The sequence below is a fragment of the Colletes latitarsis genome, chromosome 3 (assembly GCF_051014445.1).
Source record: "Colletes latitarsis isolate SP2378_abdomen chromosome 3, iyColLati1, whole genome shotgun sequence".
Classification (NCBI taxonomy): Eukaryota; Metazoa; Arthropoda; class Insecta; order Hymenoptera; family Colletidae; genus Colletes; species Colletes latitarsis.
The window spans coordinates 37,325,370-37,346,243 of record NC_135136.1 but is presented as its reverse complement, the minus strand read 5'-3'; the positions used below and the strand labels follow the sequence as shown (position 1 = coordinate 37,346,243).

Genomic DNA, 20,874 nt, shown 5'->3' with positions numbered 1-20,874 from the left:
GGTGTTACTTTTCATACAAATTTGTCATACGAGTACAAAAGTAAACAGTATATATTTATTTAGCACTTGGCCATTCGTTGAGGTACCTTGTATAAATACAGAGCAAGGAACCAATTGCATATCTCTTACTAACTAGCCCCATACACGTGGCGGTTTATTGGAGAATTTACCTGCGGGTTCGGTCGACCATCTTTTTCGTTGGTCTTTTTCATGAGAAAAACGATCGACCAAACATGCAGGTAAACCTCAAGTAAACCTCCGCTATGTATGAGCCGCTTAACGCGAGCGACACTTGGAAAACTTAGGATACGTACGAGATTAGGGATCGTTGAAATTACTTTTCGAATTTAATTTTGTAACTGAGACTGTGCATAGTGAGTCATGATACGGTACACACACAGATACACGCATACGGGATAACGTTCGGTTTTTCTGGCTGGTGATTCAAGCTTCGTCCAGGCCAAACCACCGTAGTTTGTTTTCCGGCTTAACGAGCAGTCCTTGCCGCACGATCGTGTCCTTTGACTCACCGTTTTTTGCCCACTTTTCACGGTCTCCACCCACGTGGTCCGTTTCTGTCCCTTCACGGCTTGGTCTTTCAACCATTATTTCGTCCCTTTCTATTTGCATGCGATCGACTTAACGAACTGTCTTTCCGCTCAATTAGTATGTTTTTCATCAATCCGCTTATCACATTCACTACCATCACGATGAATCACGCGTCATTCTTATTGAAACCAATGAATCGTTCGATGACCAAAGTTGGTTTTACGATACGCTATTCAAGATAATTATGGGATTACCTACTCGAATGATTTTACCGGTTAGTAGGGTGTTCAATCCCGTAGAAGCTTCAACGTGTTATTATAAATGTAACAGTCTGTCATCTTCGAATATTAGATTTGCACGTTTCAATTAGCGGAGCAGTAAGCTAAAAATTCAAGTTCGAATCCCGATCGAGCACACGACTCATTAGTTTTCTCTTTGCGATAGTAAACATTGCCGTGCTTGTTAGTAGTTGGGTGCTAACCACCGCCAGAGTACACGCGAGCCCCGAAAGTACAAATTTCTGTCTGCAGGAACGATTACGCTCGATTCAACTAGTGCACGCGCAATTCGTCTCCCTCGAGCGTCTAAATATTCACAACTCTGTTGGCTGGTGCGCTAATTAGCCTCGTCGAGCTTCCATCGTCCTTGTTTAACCGGCGAAACGCTTAGGAAACGAAGTTTAATAATCGAGGGTAAATTCGCTCGCTAACGTTTCGCGAGAGTCGAACCGAAACGGAGGCGTGACGGTCATTAGGCGAAGATGACACGATAACCATGAATTATCAGCGATACGAACCAACGCCGAACAACAACGATTATTTTATCGTTCGTCCCGATTCGATGGGAAGTTCGTGTCGGACAGGTCGTAGCAATCTCCCGGTCAAGAGATCGTTCCAAGTTGGTTATTTAAACGGTCGAATCGTTGGTCAAATGTTATCTAATTTTATCGTCTTCCCTGCGTCAATGAGATACGCGTAATCGCAATTGTATTGTCGCGTGTCAAGGGGGCAATTTAGTACTTTTGACAGAACATCGAGGGGCTCTTTACAATTTCGTTTTTTTTTTACGAAATTTTGTTAATTAACCCTCGTGTCCAAGAATGCGGTGACTTGGTGTTGAAATTAAAAAGTTGAAACATCGAAAACTTCGTCGTGGGTGAAACCTTCAAGGTTATCGCGCACGACGATCTAGTCACGAAAGAGGGTGCCAAAACTTGGCGCGAAGGGGTACGGAAAAGTTGGGCCCAGAGGGTTGTACGCCAGGTACAATCGATTCCGAGCGCCGTACCGTGGGTTTATGATACGGCAATCTCTATTCACTGGAATAGCAATAAGACGATGCACGTGTTGGCAAAAGGGTAGGCGTTGAGCGTGTCGTTGGTGTAATGAGTTGTAAATTCGTTCGACACTGGAGCGTTTCGTGTACACGAGTACGAATACACTTGCTTCGGTACAATAGAGCCGCGTTGCGGTGACCTAACGCCTGGTAAAAATAATGGAGCCTCGAAAATTGTTTTAAACTGTTTATTATGGCTGTTAGGTTTTTAGCATTGAAGGAAAAGTCAGGGATGTGTCAGAGGGGAATTCTGAAAGCAGCGTGAGCTGTCCTTGGGTCGTTCAGGAGTGCCGATTCATGGTTATTGCCTGGTCAATTTGGGTCTATTTATTTTTCTACGTAATCGCTATCCTAATTTTGTTAACGCGTGAATAAAATGCAAAAGAGATTTGTCGATTTGTAAAACCGTTCGACGTGGCGTATAATCTTTGGCTACGCGTAAACGTCACCATAACCGCGGAAAAGTAATTCTCCGCTGAAAAGTCACCGGTCTCCGGTCAAATTTAATTATCCCCAGCATCGCGGAGCAGTCGCTCAGCCAGTCATGCACAACCAATTAAACGATTTACTCGATTAACCACTTAACCGTGCCGCGCTCAGCCCCGGGAAAAGATAAACGCTTAACAGTTAACGACCGATAGCTATGTGGCTGTCTAGAAACTGGACGAGAATAAAAAGAAGAAAACAAAGAAAAAGGGAAGAAGGAGGATGTGTTTCAATTTCCGCTTTCGCTTTTAATTTCACTACTCGCTTTTCCGGATGCCTCTCGACGACTGCACGCTTCGTAGCCTCTAGCCTCGAATCTCTTCTCTCTCCCTCGCTTCTTCCAACCCTCGTAACTTTCCCGGGATCTCTCTTTGTTCGTGTTTTCCGAGGGATCCGTAACCGCTCGTTCTCGCATCTTTTTTCCGCCGCCAGTTTTCTGTGTGTTTTCGTCTTCGTTCGTGCGGCACACACAACTCTTCGCCGCGGTAATGGCCGGGAGTGAGTCCCTGTAGCAAGAGCTTTCGTTCTTGGTTTCTGAACGCATACGTCCCTCGTCTAGCAGCGGGGCTTACTTTATTTTTACTCGTCGTATCTGCTCGTTGCGCTCTTTGTCGTACGATTTCGTTGCTTTTCGTTTCACGACGGAGGTCGTCTCATAGCCACATTCTCGAGAAGCGTTCTGCAATTTTGTCGTCGGGACTGCGGGTGATTTCAGTGAAATTGTAATTTTACATTTGTAAGACGAACGGTTAAACCCAAAATCTTGATTTTACGAACCAATTGATGGGTTGTAAAATAGATTCTACAAAAACCGACTGTTTTCCAAAATTTAAAATATGCGTCATTTGAAATAGATATCCTATAAATTCTACGTGTAAGTAAAAACCGTTTGAGAATTTTGTCTGTATAGATGGTGTTGTAGTTTTGCGAGATACCCAGGAGAATGCATGAGGAATCTTTTATTTGGGACATAGCTTTGAAATCGACGAATAGTATTCTGTTTCGTTATTTGGTAAACGCGTTTATATTATATTTCGGATTCGAAGACGAACAACCCGGGGGAAAATCGATTTCACGGCGCGATAAAGCTCTTTCTTCGGGTACCTGGTTGCTTCCTTTATACCACGCTCTCCTTTCCGACGATTTGAGCGCGCCAATGTAAATGCAAATACGGCTCCTCTCGAGCCCGTCGTCCCGTCGTCGTCTCCGCTGGTCCTCTTTAAATTTCTCCATGCTGAAGGACCGCGCGCGTCTGCCTTTTCTTCCAGCTTCGTGCCTTCCTGTGGGAATTATTACCACAGCCGACACGTCGCTGACTGGAGCGAAGGTAATGCCACAGACGAGGTATACGAGCAGACCTTACACCTTATAGACTTTCGTGGCCCAATCTGACTGCCAAACCGATCTGAAAAATCAGTGGTGATTTTAGCATCCTCTTCGTATGGATGATGGTCATTGAGACACTATTCACTGAATTAGTATTGATGATAGGTGCTGAAATTTTTCGGCGAAATTAAAAAATTTTAAATCGTACGGAAAAAATTATTTTTGGTTCCGGGGGTCAACTACAAGCATTTTTGGTCAACAGACATACCCTCGAAATCCTACTCAGTTTCGAGAAAAAAATTCCTTACCGAAAATATAATTTCTGGCCAGAAATGTCTGCCCGAATTTTCATGCGAATCTTTAAAACGTCATAACTTCTGAACGGATTGGATGATTTTAATGTTTAAAAAAGCAAACTACGCGTATTTTGATGGAGAATATGTACAAATCGCAAAAATATTCGAAAAGTTGGTCCCTGACCCCGCCAAATGAGAAAAACCCCATAAAAATGGCCCAATTTTCAAACAGCCATAACTCCTACAATAGTGAATATATTTCAATGAAACTTTTTTCTGAAGTAGAGCTCATGGGTACCTACAAAAAAGTATTAGACAACTTTTCTGTCGGGCGTCAAACAAAATTATTAAAAATGAAAAACGAATTTTTAAGAAAAATCGACAGGGGGTAGGTGCCTAATTTTTTCGACAAAAAAAAAATTTTTCAAATCGTTCTAAAAAATTATTTCTAGGTTCTGGGGTCAATTACAATCATTTTTGGTCATTAGACATACCTTCGAAATCCTAACCAGTTTCGAGAAAAAAATTCGAGTAGATGTGAAATTTTTCGACAAAATTTAAAAATTTTAAATCGTTCTAAAAAAATTATTTTTAGTTGCAAGGGTCAATTACAATCATTTTTGGTGAATTGACATATCCTCAAAATTCTACGCATTTTCGAGAAAAAAATTCCTTTACCGAAAACATAATATGTACGTTGATTTACGTTCTCAAAATAGAAATTTATGGAGAAACTTTTGTACAAGGACTTAAATTATGTACAGCGTACAATTCTTGAGTAAGAACTATCTTGCATGTAAATTTTATAAAAATTTGTTCCTTGCAACAGCCTTCAGGGAAACGCGTATTAAATAATAAAGGCTGTATATATTTAGACTATCACCCTTTCCGTCGCCCTGCTTATCGGTACATTGTAAACATAATCACTATGCCCTTGTACGACAGAATATATCTGCTTCTTCTTCATCTTTACCCAGAGTCGGGCAAATTTTATACGTGAATAATGAATAAAAATTTTAATTTTGTTCGTTAAGAACAGTCTGGCTGCTGGTTTACTCGCCCGGATATCGGTTTTAAATACTCGTTCATGGATTCTGCTTTGCGAATGAATTTAATTAAACGTAAATGGAAGTTGTTTTACCAATGAATCTGAAATTTTGTATTAGTTATTCGTGAATAAAATTTGCCCAACTTCTGTCTTTATCGTTTCATTCTCGTCGAAGTCTTCTCGGTTTTTAATACTGCGCACATGCTTTCCGGTAGGATCGATCGACATTTTCGCGCGTACGTAACGTTTTAATAAATAAACTTCGTTGGTAATAGGTAATTCGAACCACGACTGAGTCGGAAAAGGAATTAATAAATATTGGGCCGGGAGGGAAACAAATTGATCGAATGGATAAGGCAAAAACGCGGGCGAAAAACCGATGAAAGGTAAAATTCGAAGCGCGTACACCGAATTTATGGAAATTTTTATTAAAGCTCGTGCACACACTCTCTTTTTTTTATCGCGCTGTTATTAGCGTGGTAACGCGCGTTGTCTCGCGAGCCGTTATTGAAGTATTTTTCCCGTAATTAAGAATATATTTTCTGCAATTACATCTCGCAACTTTTCCTCTGTTTGCAATCAAAAGAAAGATTTCACTTTTTTAAATACATCGCGTAAAGTAATTATAAAATCTCGTAGCTTGAGAATAATCCAATTAAAAGTATAATGAATAAAAAGAAATACAAGTTTTTTATTTTATTAATTTAACGTTGCATTAACTTAAATCGACTTTTATCTTATCTTTACATGATTTATTTTGTGTCTTATTAGAAAATGTAATCGATTAATTTTAGTGGTTAATTTTCCAATTGTGTATTTCGAGTATAGCATTTCCACGAAACGTTTCGCGTTGTATATAAGCATCGTAGAAATACAGGTACACGGATTGCATAGGTGGGAAAGTATTGACAATAAGCGTAAGAGCTTCGATCGTCCGTTAGCGTGGACTCTCGCGTTTCTCTGAAACCCCTGTGCCTATAGGAGTTCACGAACTATCCGCAAACTGCTCACGAATAGAGAACGTGTTCCTTTAACGTTTGCTCAGGAGTCAACTGCTTCAAAGGAAAACTCGTGTACGAGCTACTCGGGCTGTTCCTACCCACGGAACTTCGCTGTATTTTCCGCAATCTTAATCTTCTTTTCCGATCCTCGCAAAGGTCGACCGATTAACAGGACACGTAAAGTTCGAGTAGAAGTACACTTTGAATAGAATAATTTCGTTTTGTAATATAAAAATAATTCACTCTATATACACATCTTTTATACAATTTGCTGATGGTTGTTCGATGGACGATTGCCAATCGCTGAGCATTTAAAATCGTAGTAACCTTTTTCGGGAATGTACGTATAGAGGGTGTTTTCACCCCGAATAAACGATCTGTGGTTAATAATAAAAATAGCTCAAAGGGGACTCTAACAAATTTGCATAGTTGTCGGTTCCGCGATTTTTCACGGAAGTCACTTCACCGAGAGTTCCGTATCATTCAATTATCCTTATCCCCGTCGCGTCAGCTTGGAAGATTCCTCAAGAGAAAGAGTAGGTACGAGGGACTGATAGAGAGAACGAGTACGGTTCGAGTCGAAGGTAGAAGTCGGACGCGGGAGCGAAACCCGTTTCATCGGATACCAAAGAGAGTCACGCAGAGAGAGAGAGAAGGAGCACAGCGTGCCAAGAGTGACGATGTAAACGTCATATATCTAGAGAGAAAAGATATTTCGATCTCGATGGGTGGGCCGGCTTGTCCCAGCGGTGTATCCACGCGGGCCTCCACGAATTCCAGCGCGTATCGAGCAAGTCGACGCGTCGCGCATCGGTCCCGAGAATCTAGAGAAGCGACGCGCGTCCTCTTTAAGATCGACGCGCTTCCAATTCCGTGGATATACGCGCCATTCCGTCTTGCAATCTATTTATTTTTTTTTTAAATTACGGTAGAACCTTGTACAAAACCCAAGTAGTTCGTACGGCTGGATCCTCAACATTTTTCAAACACTGTAAACTAATTTTGTCGCAAGGGTAGTTCAAATGGTTTGTAGATTACTTGAAATACTTTTTTCTCAGAACATAAAGGTAGAGAAAATTGATAATGTAGATATATTCTAAGCGCGTCGGTGTCGCGGCATTTTGGTTAGCCGATTGTTGTCCGGTTCAACGCACTCGCTTAGAGTTTAGGAGTGCGTCAGAGCCGACGCAGAGCGTGGCATTTGCATGCCATACCCAGTAAAAAATATATTACGAAATATTATACCTACTATAGAGGATTACAACCTTCGACCTTTACTCTATTGATCGTGTAAATCGTACCTATTCGTGGAACAAAAATAAAATCTGTTTATTGGTAATTTAGAAACAGGTGGTTTGTATAAGAAGGGTGTGAGTAATTAAGAGTTAAGATGCCTCCAGGATGATCGTAGCCCTAATACTCGTGATCGATAGCGTATCCGGTTTTTCGATATGTTAATGGGAGATCTTTTTCCGTGTGCAGGACACACGTCATTGGTGGGTCGACGCGCGTCGATCGATCGGTCGCGGGATCGCGTTCGTTTTGCCTGGGCAAGGTAAACCGGAATCGTGGAATTCGCGGAGCAAAGTTTCTCTCCGCTAGCGCGACTGGGGGGAAGAAGAGCGCGCGGAGACGCAAATTGCCCGGCCGGGAGAAAGTCGTTTCAATTCTCGCGGTTTCGAGATAATGAAATTTACCGGCGGCTCGATTCCGTTGACGAGCGCGAATCGAGTTTGCTCGTAAGTGGGACGACTAACGGCGCAACGGTGCTCTCGCGACGACCACTGCCGAAGCTCGCGTTCCGTCGTCGTTGTCGTGATGTTAATTTCAGCGATTCGGAATTCCTTGTTCAACGTTCTCTCACCGCGTGAGAATCGCGGACGCGCACTCGAGGCGGAGACGTTGGACGGGCGGTGGAAATACAGTAGTCCTTCGTTTCGAGGCTAAATTTTTTCCCCGGCAGCAAGGCGCCAAGCCATTCCCACTACCAACATCGTATGCAGCTAGTTCCGAGACCCGCGAAAATATACGACGAGGTTCTTTTAGAGATTTCCTTTCTTTGCAAATCTCGTATAATCTTGGACAAAAATGAAAGGGTAGTTTTTGTTTTTGGAGAAACGTGAACGACACGACTTGTAAAGGAAGTAGGATTAAACAAAATACTTCTGATAAGACTTCCGATATATTGGATGGAAAAGTTTTGATAGGTTCTGTAGAAAATAATTTATTCACTCAATTATGTCCATAATAATTAATACCAGCAATCTCGTCCGTCGAAATTCGTGGATTTTCCTTCATTAAATTATTCAAAATATAATTATTAATGATAGGAGGCCACTCAGGGCTTATCTATCAGGTCAAAATTACCACGTTTCTAAGCGTACATATTTTATCGCGAAAATTTCAAGGAGTGATATTTCTTTATTGCACAATCATGCATCATTTTGTATATTTACGCGAGTAAGAGTTCGCGGTCGATCCACAGAGGCCGTATTTTTACCGTGACAAGGTGTTGCGATGCGTGTTTTCGCGAACAGACCATTACGGAAAAGAGTCTCAAATTATCTGTGATAACAGACTGTTGTATAATTTATAATTAAAATACGGATAATTGAAATACATGCCTTGAAATTCTCTTAAACCTACATTCAAAAAACAAAAATGAACTTTACAAATATTTACCTCAGAACAAATGAATATTTTATTTTTACTACTAAATTTTTTATTTAGTTTTTATATTAGCTTACATCATATTCTTCTTCGAGGCTACGTAACACTACTGGTTTTTATACGTATTGTAAGCTAGCATATTTTTTTTTTTCGAGGTATTTTAATTCACTTTCGTAATATTATATTGGTTATTAAGGTGTTTTTTATTGTTTCCTCAAAAAGTTGACACTCTTTATTATACGCAACATCGATATTTGTCGTTTCCAAAAAAAGTATACCAGTTTTGCAACACAATATCTTATATACTAACTTGAGCTAAAAAACAGACATTTATTTCTTCGAATTTAAATACCCAACAATTTGTTTTTATCTCATTTCATCATCAACATCTCATTTCCATATTTGCTTATTTCAGTTTTGATAAAAAACTACTACCCTTTTAATATACTTACAAGCAAAGCTAGTAGGAAGGTCTAGGAACGATGGTCTCGAAAGTGTTGAACGAGATTCGGGGATGAAATTTATTTGGCAGACGTTGCGCCCGGAGGAAAGTTTCCTGTAACGTAGTTCCGTATGTCTTGTAACGTCGTTTCGAATTTTCTGTTTATGCATCGACAATGTCTGTTGAAGTATCGCGTGATCGATAACTCCTTACCGCGGCTCGTAAAACACGCGCAAGTGCACGTACACCCTCGTGTATTCTCGTGCGTGAAATACAGAGTCGTCGTTCTTCGCTGTTGTATTTTCCTCGTTTTTTTTTGCCGCGGCCTCGCTGCTCTCCACCGTTCGTGTTTTTCCTCTGTTCCCTTTTCCTCCCTACGCTGGCGACTGAAACTTTAATTGAGGGTCGTTTGGGTATTTTGCCACGCGCGAATTTATACCGTAAATGGATGAACGTGTAACTCTAAACGCTGGACTTTGTAACAAGCGTTACGTCCGCATGGAGAACGTTCGTTTCATGATTACGGTAGAAGGTTATTTTTTTTTTTTTAGTTACCTCTGCGTTAACTAACCATTCAGGGCAGCAAAAGGTTTCGATGCTTTTAGTAAAATGTGTAAGGGCGATTCAAAAGCGGAGTCGCGAAATTTAGAAGCATATTCCGCGTCTCTGGGAGCAAGAAAAATTTTCTATAGTTCCTTACACGGAAAATCTTTTTTACACTCTCCTTTAGTGATAATTAGTGGATAATATGATATTATATCGTAGCATCATTAAACTTACTACTTATTTCTATTACACTATATTCTTTGTTAGTATTTTGCTAAACGTCGTTCCAAACTCCCGTTGCTCGTTCAACGCGTCGTACTAACTGCATTACACTTCTCACATCATACTGACCTCGTTGAAGAACGTACTCGTATCATACACGCGCAAATACATACATGTTAATAAGTGCACACACACACACGTAGGAATGGGACTGTTTCTCGGTTGCTATGAAGCATACGCATTCCCCGAATCCTCATTTTTCCAATGTTACATTAATTGTGGTTCTACGCTGCAATGCTTTGAAATTCCCAGACTTTTTCGCCCGTACTTCCTTCGGCCGTAGATTATGAACACGCCCCTCAAGATTCTGAAATCAAAACGTGTATTTTTGTTTAATTTAAAAAAGGAACAAGGATTTATTTTATTTCTGTTAATGAAACTTTGAAATTTGGTGGTCACTTAATAACCGGAGAACACTTTTGACACGAAAACTTACGTGGAAATTTTTTCTATCGTAGCCATCACCGAATCGCTGTATTTTCCTCTTTTCTCGCGCGGTCAGTTTCCTTCGTTGGTCGTAAATCGACGTCGTAAATAGCTCGAGAGCTCGAGGTCGCATGCATCGACATCGACGTAGTCGTGACTCGCGACGATCGCGAAAATTGCCTTAATTAGACGAACGCTGATCGAGCGCCGTGCACGTGCAAGTTCGCGCGCTCGCTGCTTCGAAAGAGAGAACATTTCCGCTCTATTTACATACGAGTCCATCGCGGTCGATCCCGCGTAAACAGTATTTACACCGTACGGTGATTCGTTCTTTCTATAATTAATGCGAACGAAGATTTCCTTTGTTTGATCGAACTGAAATTCGTTGGTTAATGCACTTCTTTCTTGTAACTAAAATCCGCATACGAATGTTTAAAACGATTGGACGGGAATTTTCAGAAACACTTAACGAAACAGTCGTTTTCCATTTGCTTATGTTTTTAACACATCAATGAGATGTGACTTTTCGTGTCAGCGAAAATGTAGTTTGAGCGACAGCGTCCGAGTGTTTTTAGTTACACGCGTTTTGGAAATAAACCGAGGCAAATGGATCCATTGTCCGCGAACGCGCAGAGAGTTTTATATGGACGATAAAACGTCAAAGTTGCAATTAAATGTGTTTTAAGTGCCTCTTAAGAGTTTTGGTTGTACAGTGCGATTACAATCGACGATCGTCGATTTTACTCTTGCATGATTGGCGTTTTTATCTTCCTTCGCGGTCTCAAGGGGTAGGAACAATTTTTCTTTGCTCTTCAATCTCGTCTTCTCGCGCGGGACTTTCATTTCGCTCGAACAAATCGTTGGATCTGAATCGCGCGCGTGTTAGCCGACCGGTATGTGTATTTCACGTGAATAATAGTACGTTGTGTCATTGTTTTCTCTCACGTTTTTCCGTGTGAATTGTCTGCCGTGCGAGACAATCTATAACACGAAGTTATTTCCGATTGTTCTTACCGCGTCTCACGGAGGATCGTAACTTTACCGTTAGCGCTTCGTGCGTATACAGCTCCGGTTCCTTTCACGTCCTGTTTTCAAGGATAACCGTTTCGAACGAGGCGGACTGCCTCAAATTTTACTGCCAGTTACCGCGCGTTTCTCAAATCGTTGATTGTTTTACGACGTTGCTCGTACATTTTTATTCGACTGCTCCTCGCTGACACTTTTTACTGCCCGTATCGCGAACGGGTAGCAGTCACGCTTACGTTTATATCTGCGTACATCTCGCGATCAGCGTCGCGTCTGTAAACAACTTCAACCCTCTGGAAACTCGTTGTTCACGTCATCAAAGTCTGACTTAATCCTATCATTGATCCGTGTCAAAAAAGTCACGTTAGATTTTGTAGTCTTCTATACCACGCGTGGAGGTTTAAAAAATCGTGGGGTGCGAAGGGGTTGTTGCTGTTTTCAAATGGCATCGACACCTAGAAAGTCGAGGGACACGCGCAGAAATGCATAGAGCGTCGAAAGAAGGGGCGATTATTCGGATAAAACGTTTATTCGGGCTTTGGGGTTCGGGGCGCGGCGAATGGCCCATTGATTCCGTATTCCAGCGAGGAGCTCGAACGGAACGGGAGACAGCAGGAGCGAACACGGGGGTGGACGGGGACAGGAAGGGCGGGGCGCGCGTGTCTATGACAGTAATAACTGGTCCCCCGCGTTGCAGTTGCGCCGTCCACGAGGGCACTTGTCACCGGGGCTCGAGTTGCTTCGAGTTTAGTTGGCATGCGCTAATGCACACTGCCGCGCGCCGCGACGCATACAATTATAAATGCGTTTATAACCGCGGACGTCTAGCTAACGACCATGCACGAACATCGACTTTCTCTTTTGACTTACATTTAAACAATATTTCCTGCTCCAAACGCGTTTCCTTCGAATTTTCTTTGCCCTCCATTCGTTCCACCGATTCCATTCCCCACTAACTTTTCCTCATATTCGAAAAGAAACAACATCATAAACATACGCGTACGCTGGCTCAGTCACTTTCAGTTTTTAAAACAGGAACACATTGCAACAGTCTTTTACCATTCGATACCAGTTTTCGTTTTAGAAGAATAAAATTGATGATTTTGTTAATGTCCTGAAGTTGGGTTTAGGATGTTTCTCGTCAAACGTGCGCATACATCGGTGTTACGCCGTTTTCTAGGAGTGTCGTTGTCAAGGGTACTTGTCCGTAAGTCTTTTCGGGTGATATTTCGAACAATAAAAGTCACCCGTCGTCGTTTCGAATTTCCATGAACACGCTGTCCTCCTAAAGGAATATAACGACGCGAAAGAATGTAGGACGCGTAGGGTCGATGGGAACAAAGATGAGAAGAGCAAGCCACGAGATGAAAGACACAGGGCCAAGGGTTTCCACGACCTTTCTCGTGTTTTCTTCTTTTCATTTTTCGATCCCTCGTCTTCTTCTCTCATCTCGTGGTCGATGCACGCGTGTGTCGTTCGCAGAACTTAGGTCGAGCACAATGCTTCTCGTTTATGAGAGGGATCCCGGGGTAGGTTTTACGACTCCGGGCCGCCCCGCAGATCCAACGAAAGACGAGGACAAACGTACGCGGACGAGACGGCGGATAGAAGGAAAAGGGAGAAAGCTATCTTCGAAATTTCCTGCCCGACTCGTCGGAGAACCGACCGATATTCGAAAAATCCCGGAGCTTAATTGCCCTGCGGGGTCGATCGACTGTTTACTTTGTTTCTTCCCTTTTCAGCACCGATAGCGATGGGCTCAAACTCGATCGAACTACCTCGAATTAAGCCTGGGACCATTTTAATCCATATAAAGAAAATTGCAACTTTGTTAGAAGCACGTATATATTAATTCACATCTGTTATTTCTCAATTATTTCGCCTCGTAGCACTTCGAAGTGGATTAGAAACGTGTGGGTTATTTTGTATGCAGCGTTAGAACTGCATCGAAGGTGTTTTGAATCGTTTCGAATCTCCTTCGAAGTAGAAAGTTCTCGAAAGTCTAGATCGCGTAGGAAAGACTTTCTCTATAGAAACGTGAAATATCTGAACTTTTCAGCATCCTTGAAAGTACAAAAAAGTAACCATCGACGAAGATTATGGAGCTCACTCCCAATTTAGTCGGTGCAAAATAAAGAAATATTTCCAAGTCCTTAAGAACTATAACATCGTGGTCGAGTTTGCAATAATAATGTAAAGTTTTGTAAAAGAGAAAATACGTTTCTTTATCGGCCCAAGGCTAGGGAGTCTAGTTCTCGAAGAATCTGCGAGAAGTTTCTCCGGCTTGAATTGATCGTTCGACCACGAGGAAGGATTTCATAAGTTTGCCTTTCGGAGAATAATAATCGCGGTGGCCGTCGATCGATCGTCCTCGGTGTTGCCGGTCCTCTTTGTTCTCTTTTTCGAAAAGCGTAACCCCCGAGCGTCGAACGAGGGAGGAAAAGTTCGGACTTGGGAGTTTCTTCGTCGAACGCTGCCAAAGGGGCGGACGCACCGAATCGAAAGTAAAACAGTCCTAACTCGCCGGCTAAATCTGCTTTTTCTTCGAGCATCGAGATCACGGAGCGGTTCGCATCGTTGAGTTTTTTTTATACGCGTTCGAATAGAGACGGTCTTCTAGTTACGACGATTTCGTTCGCTTCGATTCGCACCCTCCCCCGGTTTGTTTGCCGCGCTTTCCACGACGGTTCCTCGTCGCGCGTTTACACGGTTACTGGAACAGGAGATTATGTAACCGATGCGTAATTATCTGTTACCAGCATAATGGAGTTCCGTTACGACAAACGCACGCGATTACCGTTGAAATTGCACCGTTGAACGTTGCACTTGATAGACCCGAATAATTCGGCCGTGTGCAATCGGATTTCGTCAAAGTTACATGATGTTTCCTACATAGCATGTTCCATTTCGATTCACGCGTATATCGCGAACTCACTTCGAATTTAGTGAAATGATTTTGAAAATTGTTTACTCCGGTATTGTTGTCGAAAGAAGCTTTCTATTCTTGTGTAGAACGCGGAGGTTGTTCACCGAAATGTCGCGTGCACTTTGCGTTTAATCGTTCGAACTACCCGGAACGAAAACGAATGCGTTCGAAACGACGCGGCTCACCGAATGAATTAGAAGTACGAGAGGTTAATGTGTTTCTCGCGTTTAGCCAGTTGTATATCCGCCAGCCACCTTTCCGTATTATATTCTTAGGGAAAGGAATATATCGTCCTTTGGGGACGCATCTGTTGCTGGGCTATAAATTTCCACCCCCGTTTTCGCAGCGCTACCTTTCATTCCCTCTCGCGCGCGTTCTCCCCTCGGCCTGGGCGACCGTTCGTCCGCGACTCGTAAATCATCCTGATCACAGTTTTTCTAATTTGATCCCCACCCCCGCAACGACGTTCGGATTATCGGTCCACGTCACGATCCAACGGCCGCATAAATGTTACACGACCGCCAGCAAATTGCTTCGGACCTTCGCAGGGACGAAAGAAATTATCTCGCGCGACTGTTGCCAGTAGCAGAGCAAAATTTTCATTTTATTTTAAATTCTGATATCGTACATATTTTTTATTTTCATTTCATTAGACTGAAGATGACTGGAATTTGAGTCGAAACGTTTGAATTAAACAAAGAGTCCACTTCTTGTCAAACAGAAGCTTTTATATGGAAAAATGTCGGTTTTATTGGTTATCTGTTATTGAAATAGAATTTTGCTCGTTCCTGATGGGCAGTGGTAGTTCTGTATTCTTTCGAGGGGAACGGGAACTTTTGTTTCACGATGAACAAGAATAAAGCGACAGTAGAAATATTTCGACGACCTGGAAGTCGATTTGTTGTTACGAAATCAAATATACATTGTGACGAATATAATAACGAGACCATCCGGATAATTCATGTTGGAGTTTCTATTTGTCGAGATGTGTAGCCACGTCGGAAGTGAAATCTATTCTCAGAACGTAACGATGATAGCGTCGTTATATCTGAATGTTTTATTTATACCTACCTGGTGGTCCCGTTGCATGCATTCGCAATTTGATGTACTCGAACGATCGATGATATTCGCGTTTAAGGCGAGCTACGAGAATATCTCTCTTGGATTGAAAGGTAAAGAAAAATGTGGAGGATCAAATTTAGATGGTTTCGGAGGAGGAAGACGCTGGACAGAATTTTTCTTCCCTCGAGGTAATTCGGTTGGAGTTATCAAGGTCGTCTTAAAAATCGCTCGAAATGGAACTACGTGCATATTTTTGTCTCTTTCATATTCTAGCAGATACTGAGCACTCGTTATTAATTTGCTCTTTATCGGTTTTTGGATAAGCAACTTAGTTTTTCCCAATCCTTTTATTAAAAGGATCCTTCAGGAAATGCAACGTGGGGCTGCGTGCGTCTTTTAAAACACCTTAAGCCCACTCCAAGCAATCAATCGTACGACACGCGATAGCTACATACGTGACTTCGTGTCATTAGCACGAAGGTTCATGGTTTGTATCAGTACTGTTCTGCTTTTGATTTCGTCATAAATATTGCGAAATACAAGTTGCGTGTATTTGTTTTTATAACATTCTTATTTGTGTAACTGCAGCATCTGAATTAACTTGAGCAAAAAAATGGAATGGTGCATAGTGACTAAATTAATATAACCAGGATAGTTAGCCTGATTTCTGGCGTCGTAACCTGTACGATGTAAACTTGGAGCGTTGGAAGAAGTTCAGTCAATAATAACGTAACCGGCAGCAGGTTGATAACGTAACAGTGGATTTGTCGTGGCCGTTGTACGAGCCAAGTCGGCTCCGTTCGCGGGGGCGGAGGGAGATTTTATCGCGACGAAGGGGGAGGAGAAAAAAAAATTAATGATAATCGACGGAGGCAACCTAGTATCCTTCGAAGGTCTGGTTCAGGGCCGGCCTTCTGAAAGGATACGACGGTCGTGCCGCTGGCGATGGCGATGGTAATATCGATTTAGCAAAGGTTCTTCTTCGCCTCCTCTGCCTCCTTACCTCTTGTATATACTACGTGCTTCGTAACCGAGATAAACTCCCACCGTACTCCTCCTCCTACTCATCGTGCTACCCCTCCCTTTCTGCACACACCTCCCTCGTTTTATCTGGTTATTTATTTCACGTTGCTGCCTCTTTACCCGTTACGCGTTTCCAGCTTTTTTCGCGAGCTCGAGTCGCTCGCTTAGCACACGTCTGTACGAACGACCCGCGGAACAATAATTAGAAAGCAAGCGAAACAAGTACAAGGTACGATCAAAAAGCTGGGGAACCTCGTGTACGAGTCGTTTATTATTAATCTTAACACTTCGATGGCCGCGCGTTTCAGGCGAAGACTGTTTTGCCTGCCTCTGGCGATTTTCACGAGAGTTTTCTATTCTTTGACTCAACATTTTATAAGTATTTATGTAAGGAACATGCAAATATCAAATTTTATTACATAGGTATCCTCTTATACTTCTTCGTTATTCGGTTTAACTGTTACCGAATAGAATCGATCCGAGGAGAAATTGAGACTTCGTTTATTTAATAACTTACAGCTTTATTAGAATTAACGTTAACTGTCCAACGCGTAAAAATAGAAAATTTATTACGACCCAATTGCACCGAGAACAGAGTTTCCAATAAAGGTATTTGGGTTATCTATAGTGCTTCGTTAAATTTACCAACGAAAATTCGTCGGAAGAATTGGTCTCGATCTCGTGTTTTCTCATCATTTCATTAGTTTCGTTACGCTTTAAACGGCTTTCGCGGCGTAAAATCGATCGACTTTGCTCGGATTCGACGGTTTATGGAATCGACTGGATCGGTCGATCGATCGATTTTCGTTAAGTTCGAGCCGGAGCAAACTCTCGCAAGAATAACGAGAAGTTATCGCGTTGGTGGTGCACGGAAATAGAGCCCAGCCGTTTCGGCGTCGTTTTATCCGGTATTGAAGTCGGTAAAATCCGTAGAATCTCCAGCAGCGTGGCTTTGAAATATCAGCGCCGTTTCTGAGCGTCGTTACGCTTCATAATTTAACCGTACCTCCGCCACGCTCGATCGAACGGTTGTAATTTTTATAAATACAGCGCCAGGTCGTGCAATCGTGGATGTGTTCTTTGTGGAGTCGCGTCAGTGATTCCTCGAGCTCCACTTTACGTAGAAAGCAATGCATTTTTCCACTGATAACGGTTCCACATTCTATAACGTCTTCTGTTTTGTTGAATATTACGCAGAAAGACGATAAATGATATTTAGATTAGATATTAAATAGCTAGTAGTTCTTGTTTGTGGTTGAGAAGAGAATAGACTCTTTATTCTGTAAAGTAGTTGAATTCCTTTCAATATCATGCATCTATCCTAACGTTTTCGTAGTTTTCGAAACCAATGTTCGAAGTCTTAGTCAACATCATCAAATCTGTTTCTTTTCAGATGGATCTTAATTTTGGAGAACAGAAAAGAGTCACACGAAGCCAAGTCTAACGAATAGAGAGGATGAGGTAATACAGGAACTTTTTTACTTTAAACGTTTGCTCTTGTAGGGACGTCTTGTAACGAATCTTGAATATCAAGTTTTGATTTTCGAACAAACTTGGCGCGTTTTCTCTCTTCCACTGTGTGAATTGTTTCTTGGTTTCGAGGTCGTAACCATAAATCCGTGTTTCGTTACCAGCAACAATGCTATTTCTGAAGTTTGGGTTGTTTGCAGCTCTTTGTTTAAGTTCCGTACAAAGTTCTTGACGATGGCTCTTTTGTCGAGCAATCTCGACATAAATTGGGTGCAAGCCTTCTCGTGCCAAGAGCATCGGTTAAAATTAACTGACAAATCTCATATAGGTTCTCAATATCCCTTGCTATCTTTTAAATGGTTAATCATCGATGTGCCTCAAGTATCAATATTTAAATTGGCTGTATAAAACGGTGTAAGGGGTAGTTGTTGGATTCCGTAGCTATTGATTGCATAATTGTTCGCCTCTTCGATTCTCGGTGTCTCGAAATAAAAGCAATTCGTACGCTGCAAGTAAATTCTGACGAGTGTCTGCTCCGTGAATGGCGGTTTCCGCGTATGCAAATTGTTACCTAGAACTCGCTAAACTGGTCTTCGTTAAATGATTTTATAACTGTTAAACTGGTCTTCGCGGAACTATTATTCGAAAAGCCAATCGAGGTCCAATAGACGCCACTAGAATTCGTTGCACGGTTATAAACGTCAATAACAGTTAATATCGAAGTTATCGGTACACAGCTGCTTTCCAGGAATAAAGAAAACTGAGGTATTCTCGATGCATCGTCTCGAATCCTCTTCAAACTCCAATTACATCGAACGTTCGAGCACTCGAGATCAAACTCCAACAAATTCACGAGTACGCTGCCGGAAGTCTATTTAGGGTATCTTGGGAAACGTTGAGTCGTTTAGTCATTTTGCTTCCTGGTTACAGATATCAAGATTTTGAAACGCTCGATATTTTCTGGGGCATCCCGATGGAAGGAGTATAAATTAAATCGCGAAAGTAAACGGTGTAGTCGTTCTGTCGGTGTACGGTTGGAACGCAACGAGTCGTACAACAATTTGCTTAGGATAGCGACAGGAACGAAAGCCCGAGGGAGAAGCAGTAGGAGCGAATGGGAAAGGGAAAATTACGTCTGGTTGCGATGAACAGAGAGACAGCGATTCGCACGGGGGTAGACTGGCGTCTTTCGTCTCGTCCTCCCGCTATTGTCCCCTTCACGAGTCGCTCTTCGACAAAATCGTACTAGTAATGAGGAAGCAAGTCCTCGTCTCGGGAATTAGAACCTTCACTCTCTCTGCTAACGATAATGTTTCGTTGATTTTGAAATTGCGTTGCTCCTCCTCGGTACTTGTTGGTCTTTCTATTTTCCTTCTGTTTACATGCGTTGTTGTCTATTGTGCTTCGTCGCGTACTGTAAATATGTTTGCTTCATTTAGATTTTTTTTTATAGTAAATATTTTATTACTAATGCAGAGACACGCTCGTATAACTGTATAATGCTAGTGATAAATGATTTATCAAATCCAATATAACGATTTTGATGTACTAATATACTGATATCGACATATTCATTTATCACATCGATCTATCGTTAATGATATCGATACCAAGACCTCGATTTAACGATATAGCCACATGAATGTATCCATACATCGATAAATCGTACGATGAGTTTGGTATATTGATACATTAATTTTGGGAAATATGTAACGGTATTAATGAGTGATGAATTGTCATAACAATATCGATAAATCAATATATCAGAACTGACGGGTGAAATTAATATTGGTAAATAATTTAACGTGTTCGTTACATCGATTTAACAGTATCCATAACGTTATCAGTATATTACCTTCTTGAGGACTCCTTCAATTTTTGGTAAAACCACTAGATTCTTCTATTCAACATCATATGCTTTTATAATATAATACTATAAATACTGACATAACGAATCCAATGTAATGAAGACCATCGATATGTTGATATCGACATCAAAACGTTGATATCCATCTATTACGTATCGAATTGAAGTTTATATTAGCCTACCAATTACGTAACCAAAAGTTACACCTTCTTGGTTTAGGGTTCAAAATTTCGTTCATTGTCGCATTTGACCTTAGACCATTAAATCGTATCAGAACGAGCACAATGGTGCGAGGAATGTTTCAGAGCTTTAACGGTGTTTTAACCGTTGTGTTTTATTATAGCAACGCTTTCTGGAACTGTTCGCGTAACGTATTTAATCTCCGTCGACCCTCCTCTCGCCGTACGAAAACGTGCCTGGACGAGAAAAGAATACTACTAAATAGCAGGGATTTATTTTTTAGCGAGAAAATAATCCCTCGACCGAATAATGAAAGGAACAAATTACTCTTTGCCCGTCTAGCCAATGTATCCGTCGTTTAATCTGTCTGTTTGAATTTTCTTCCACTCGATGATTTTTACTAAATGCTAATTATCATCCAGATATAGATTAAACTTCTCTTTGTTATTCCGTTGGACAAATATTTCCAAGTTTATTTAGCTCTCCTCGTGCATAACTCTTCGTTAATGCGAAATTATATCTATTTCGCGATGTATGTATTGTCGATTTAGATCGGTAGCAATAATGAGAATTAAGATATTAACAGAAAACGGTAGTATGTATTTCTCTCGATGCTATTGTTATCGTTGGTCGGGTGCTATCAACATTGACGTCATCATTATTTCATGCAAGCTGTAATCTGTTGCCAAGCTACAAAGAAACTAGCGAAGCCACTTGTACGGTTCGTAACATCGTTGTACGTGTTAACGTCTCGCGATATCACTGTGTTCCAGCACGAAACGCGATAATCCGCTGATAGCGGAGAGTCCGATTACACGGTGACGCGACCGGATCCGCGCGAAGTTCGCTCGGTACACGAGTTCGACGCACAGAACCGCCAGTGGAAGCCCGATTTTTTGGCAGCCATGAAATA

General features: G+C 41.7%; 1 protein-coding gene across 7 annotated transcripts in view; it reads left to right on the top strand.

Moving 5' to 3' along the window:
* LOC143352155 (uncharacterized) overlaps window positions 1-20,874 on the top strand; it is a 340,958-nt gene that overhangs the window by 14,565 nt on the left and 305,519 nt on the right. For 6 of the 7 annotated variants that reach the window (XR_013081869.1, XM_076784458.1, XM_076784462.1 and 3 more), the window contains one exon: window positions 17,838-17,905. The exons of the other annotated variant lie outside the window; for it this stretch is intronic. The gene's annotated coding sequence lies outside the window, so the exon portion shown is untranslated. The remainder of the gene's footprint in view (window positions 1-17,837; window positions 17,906-20,874) is intronic. 7 annotated transcript variants of the gene reach the window in all.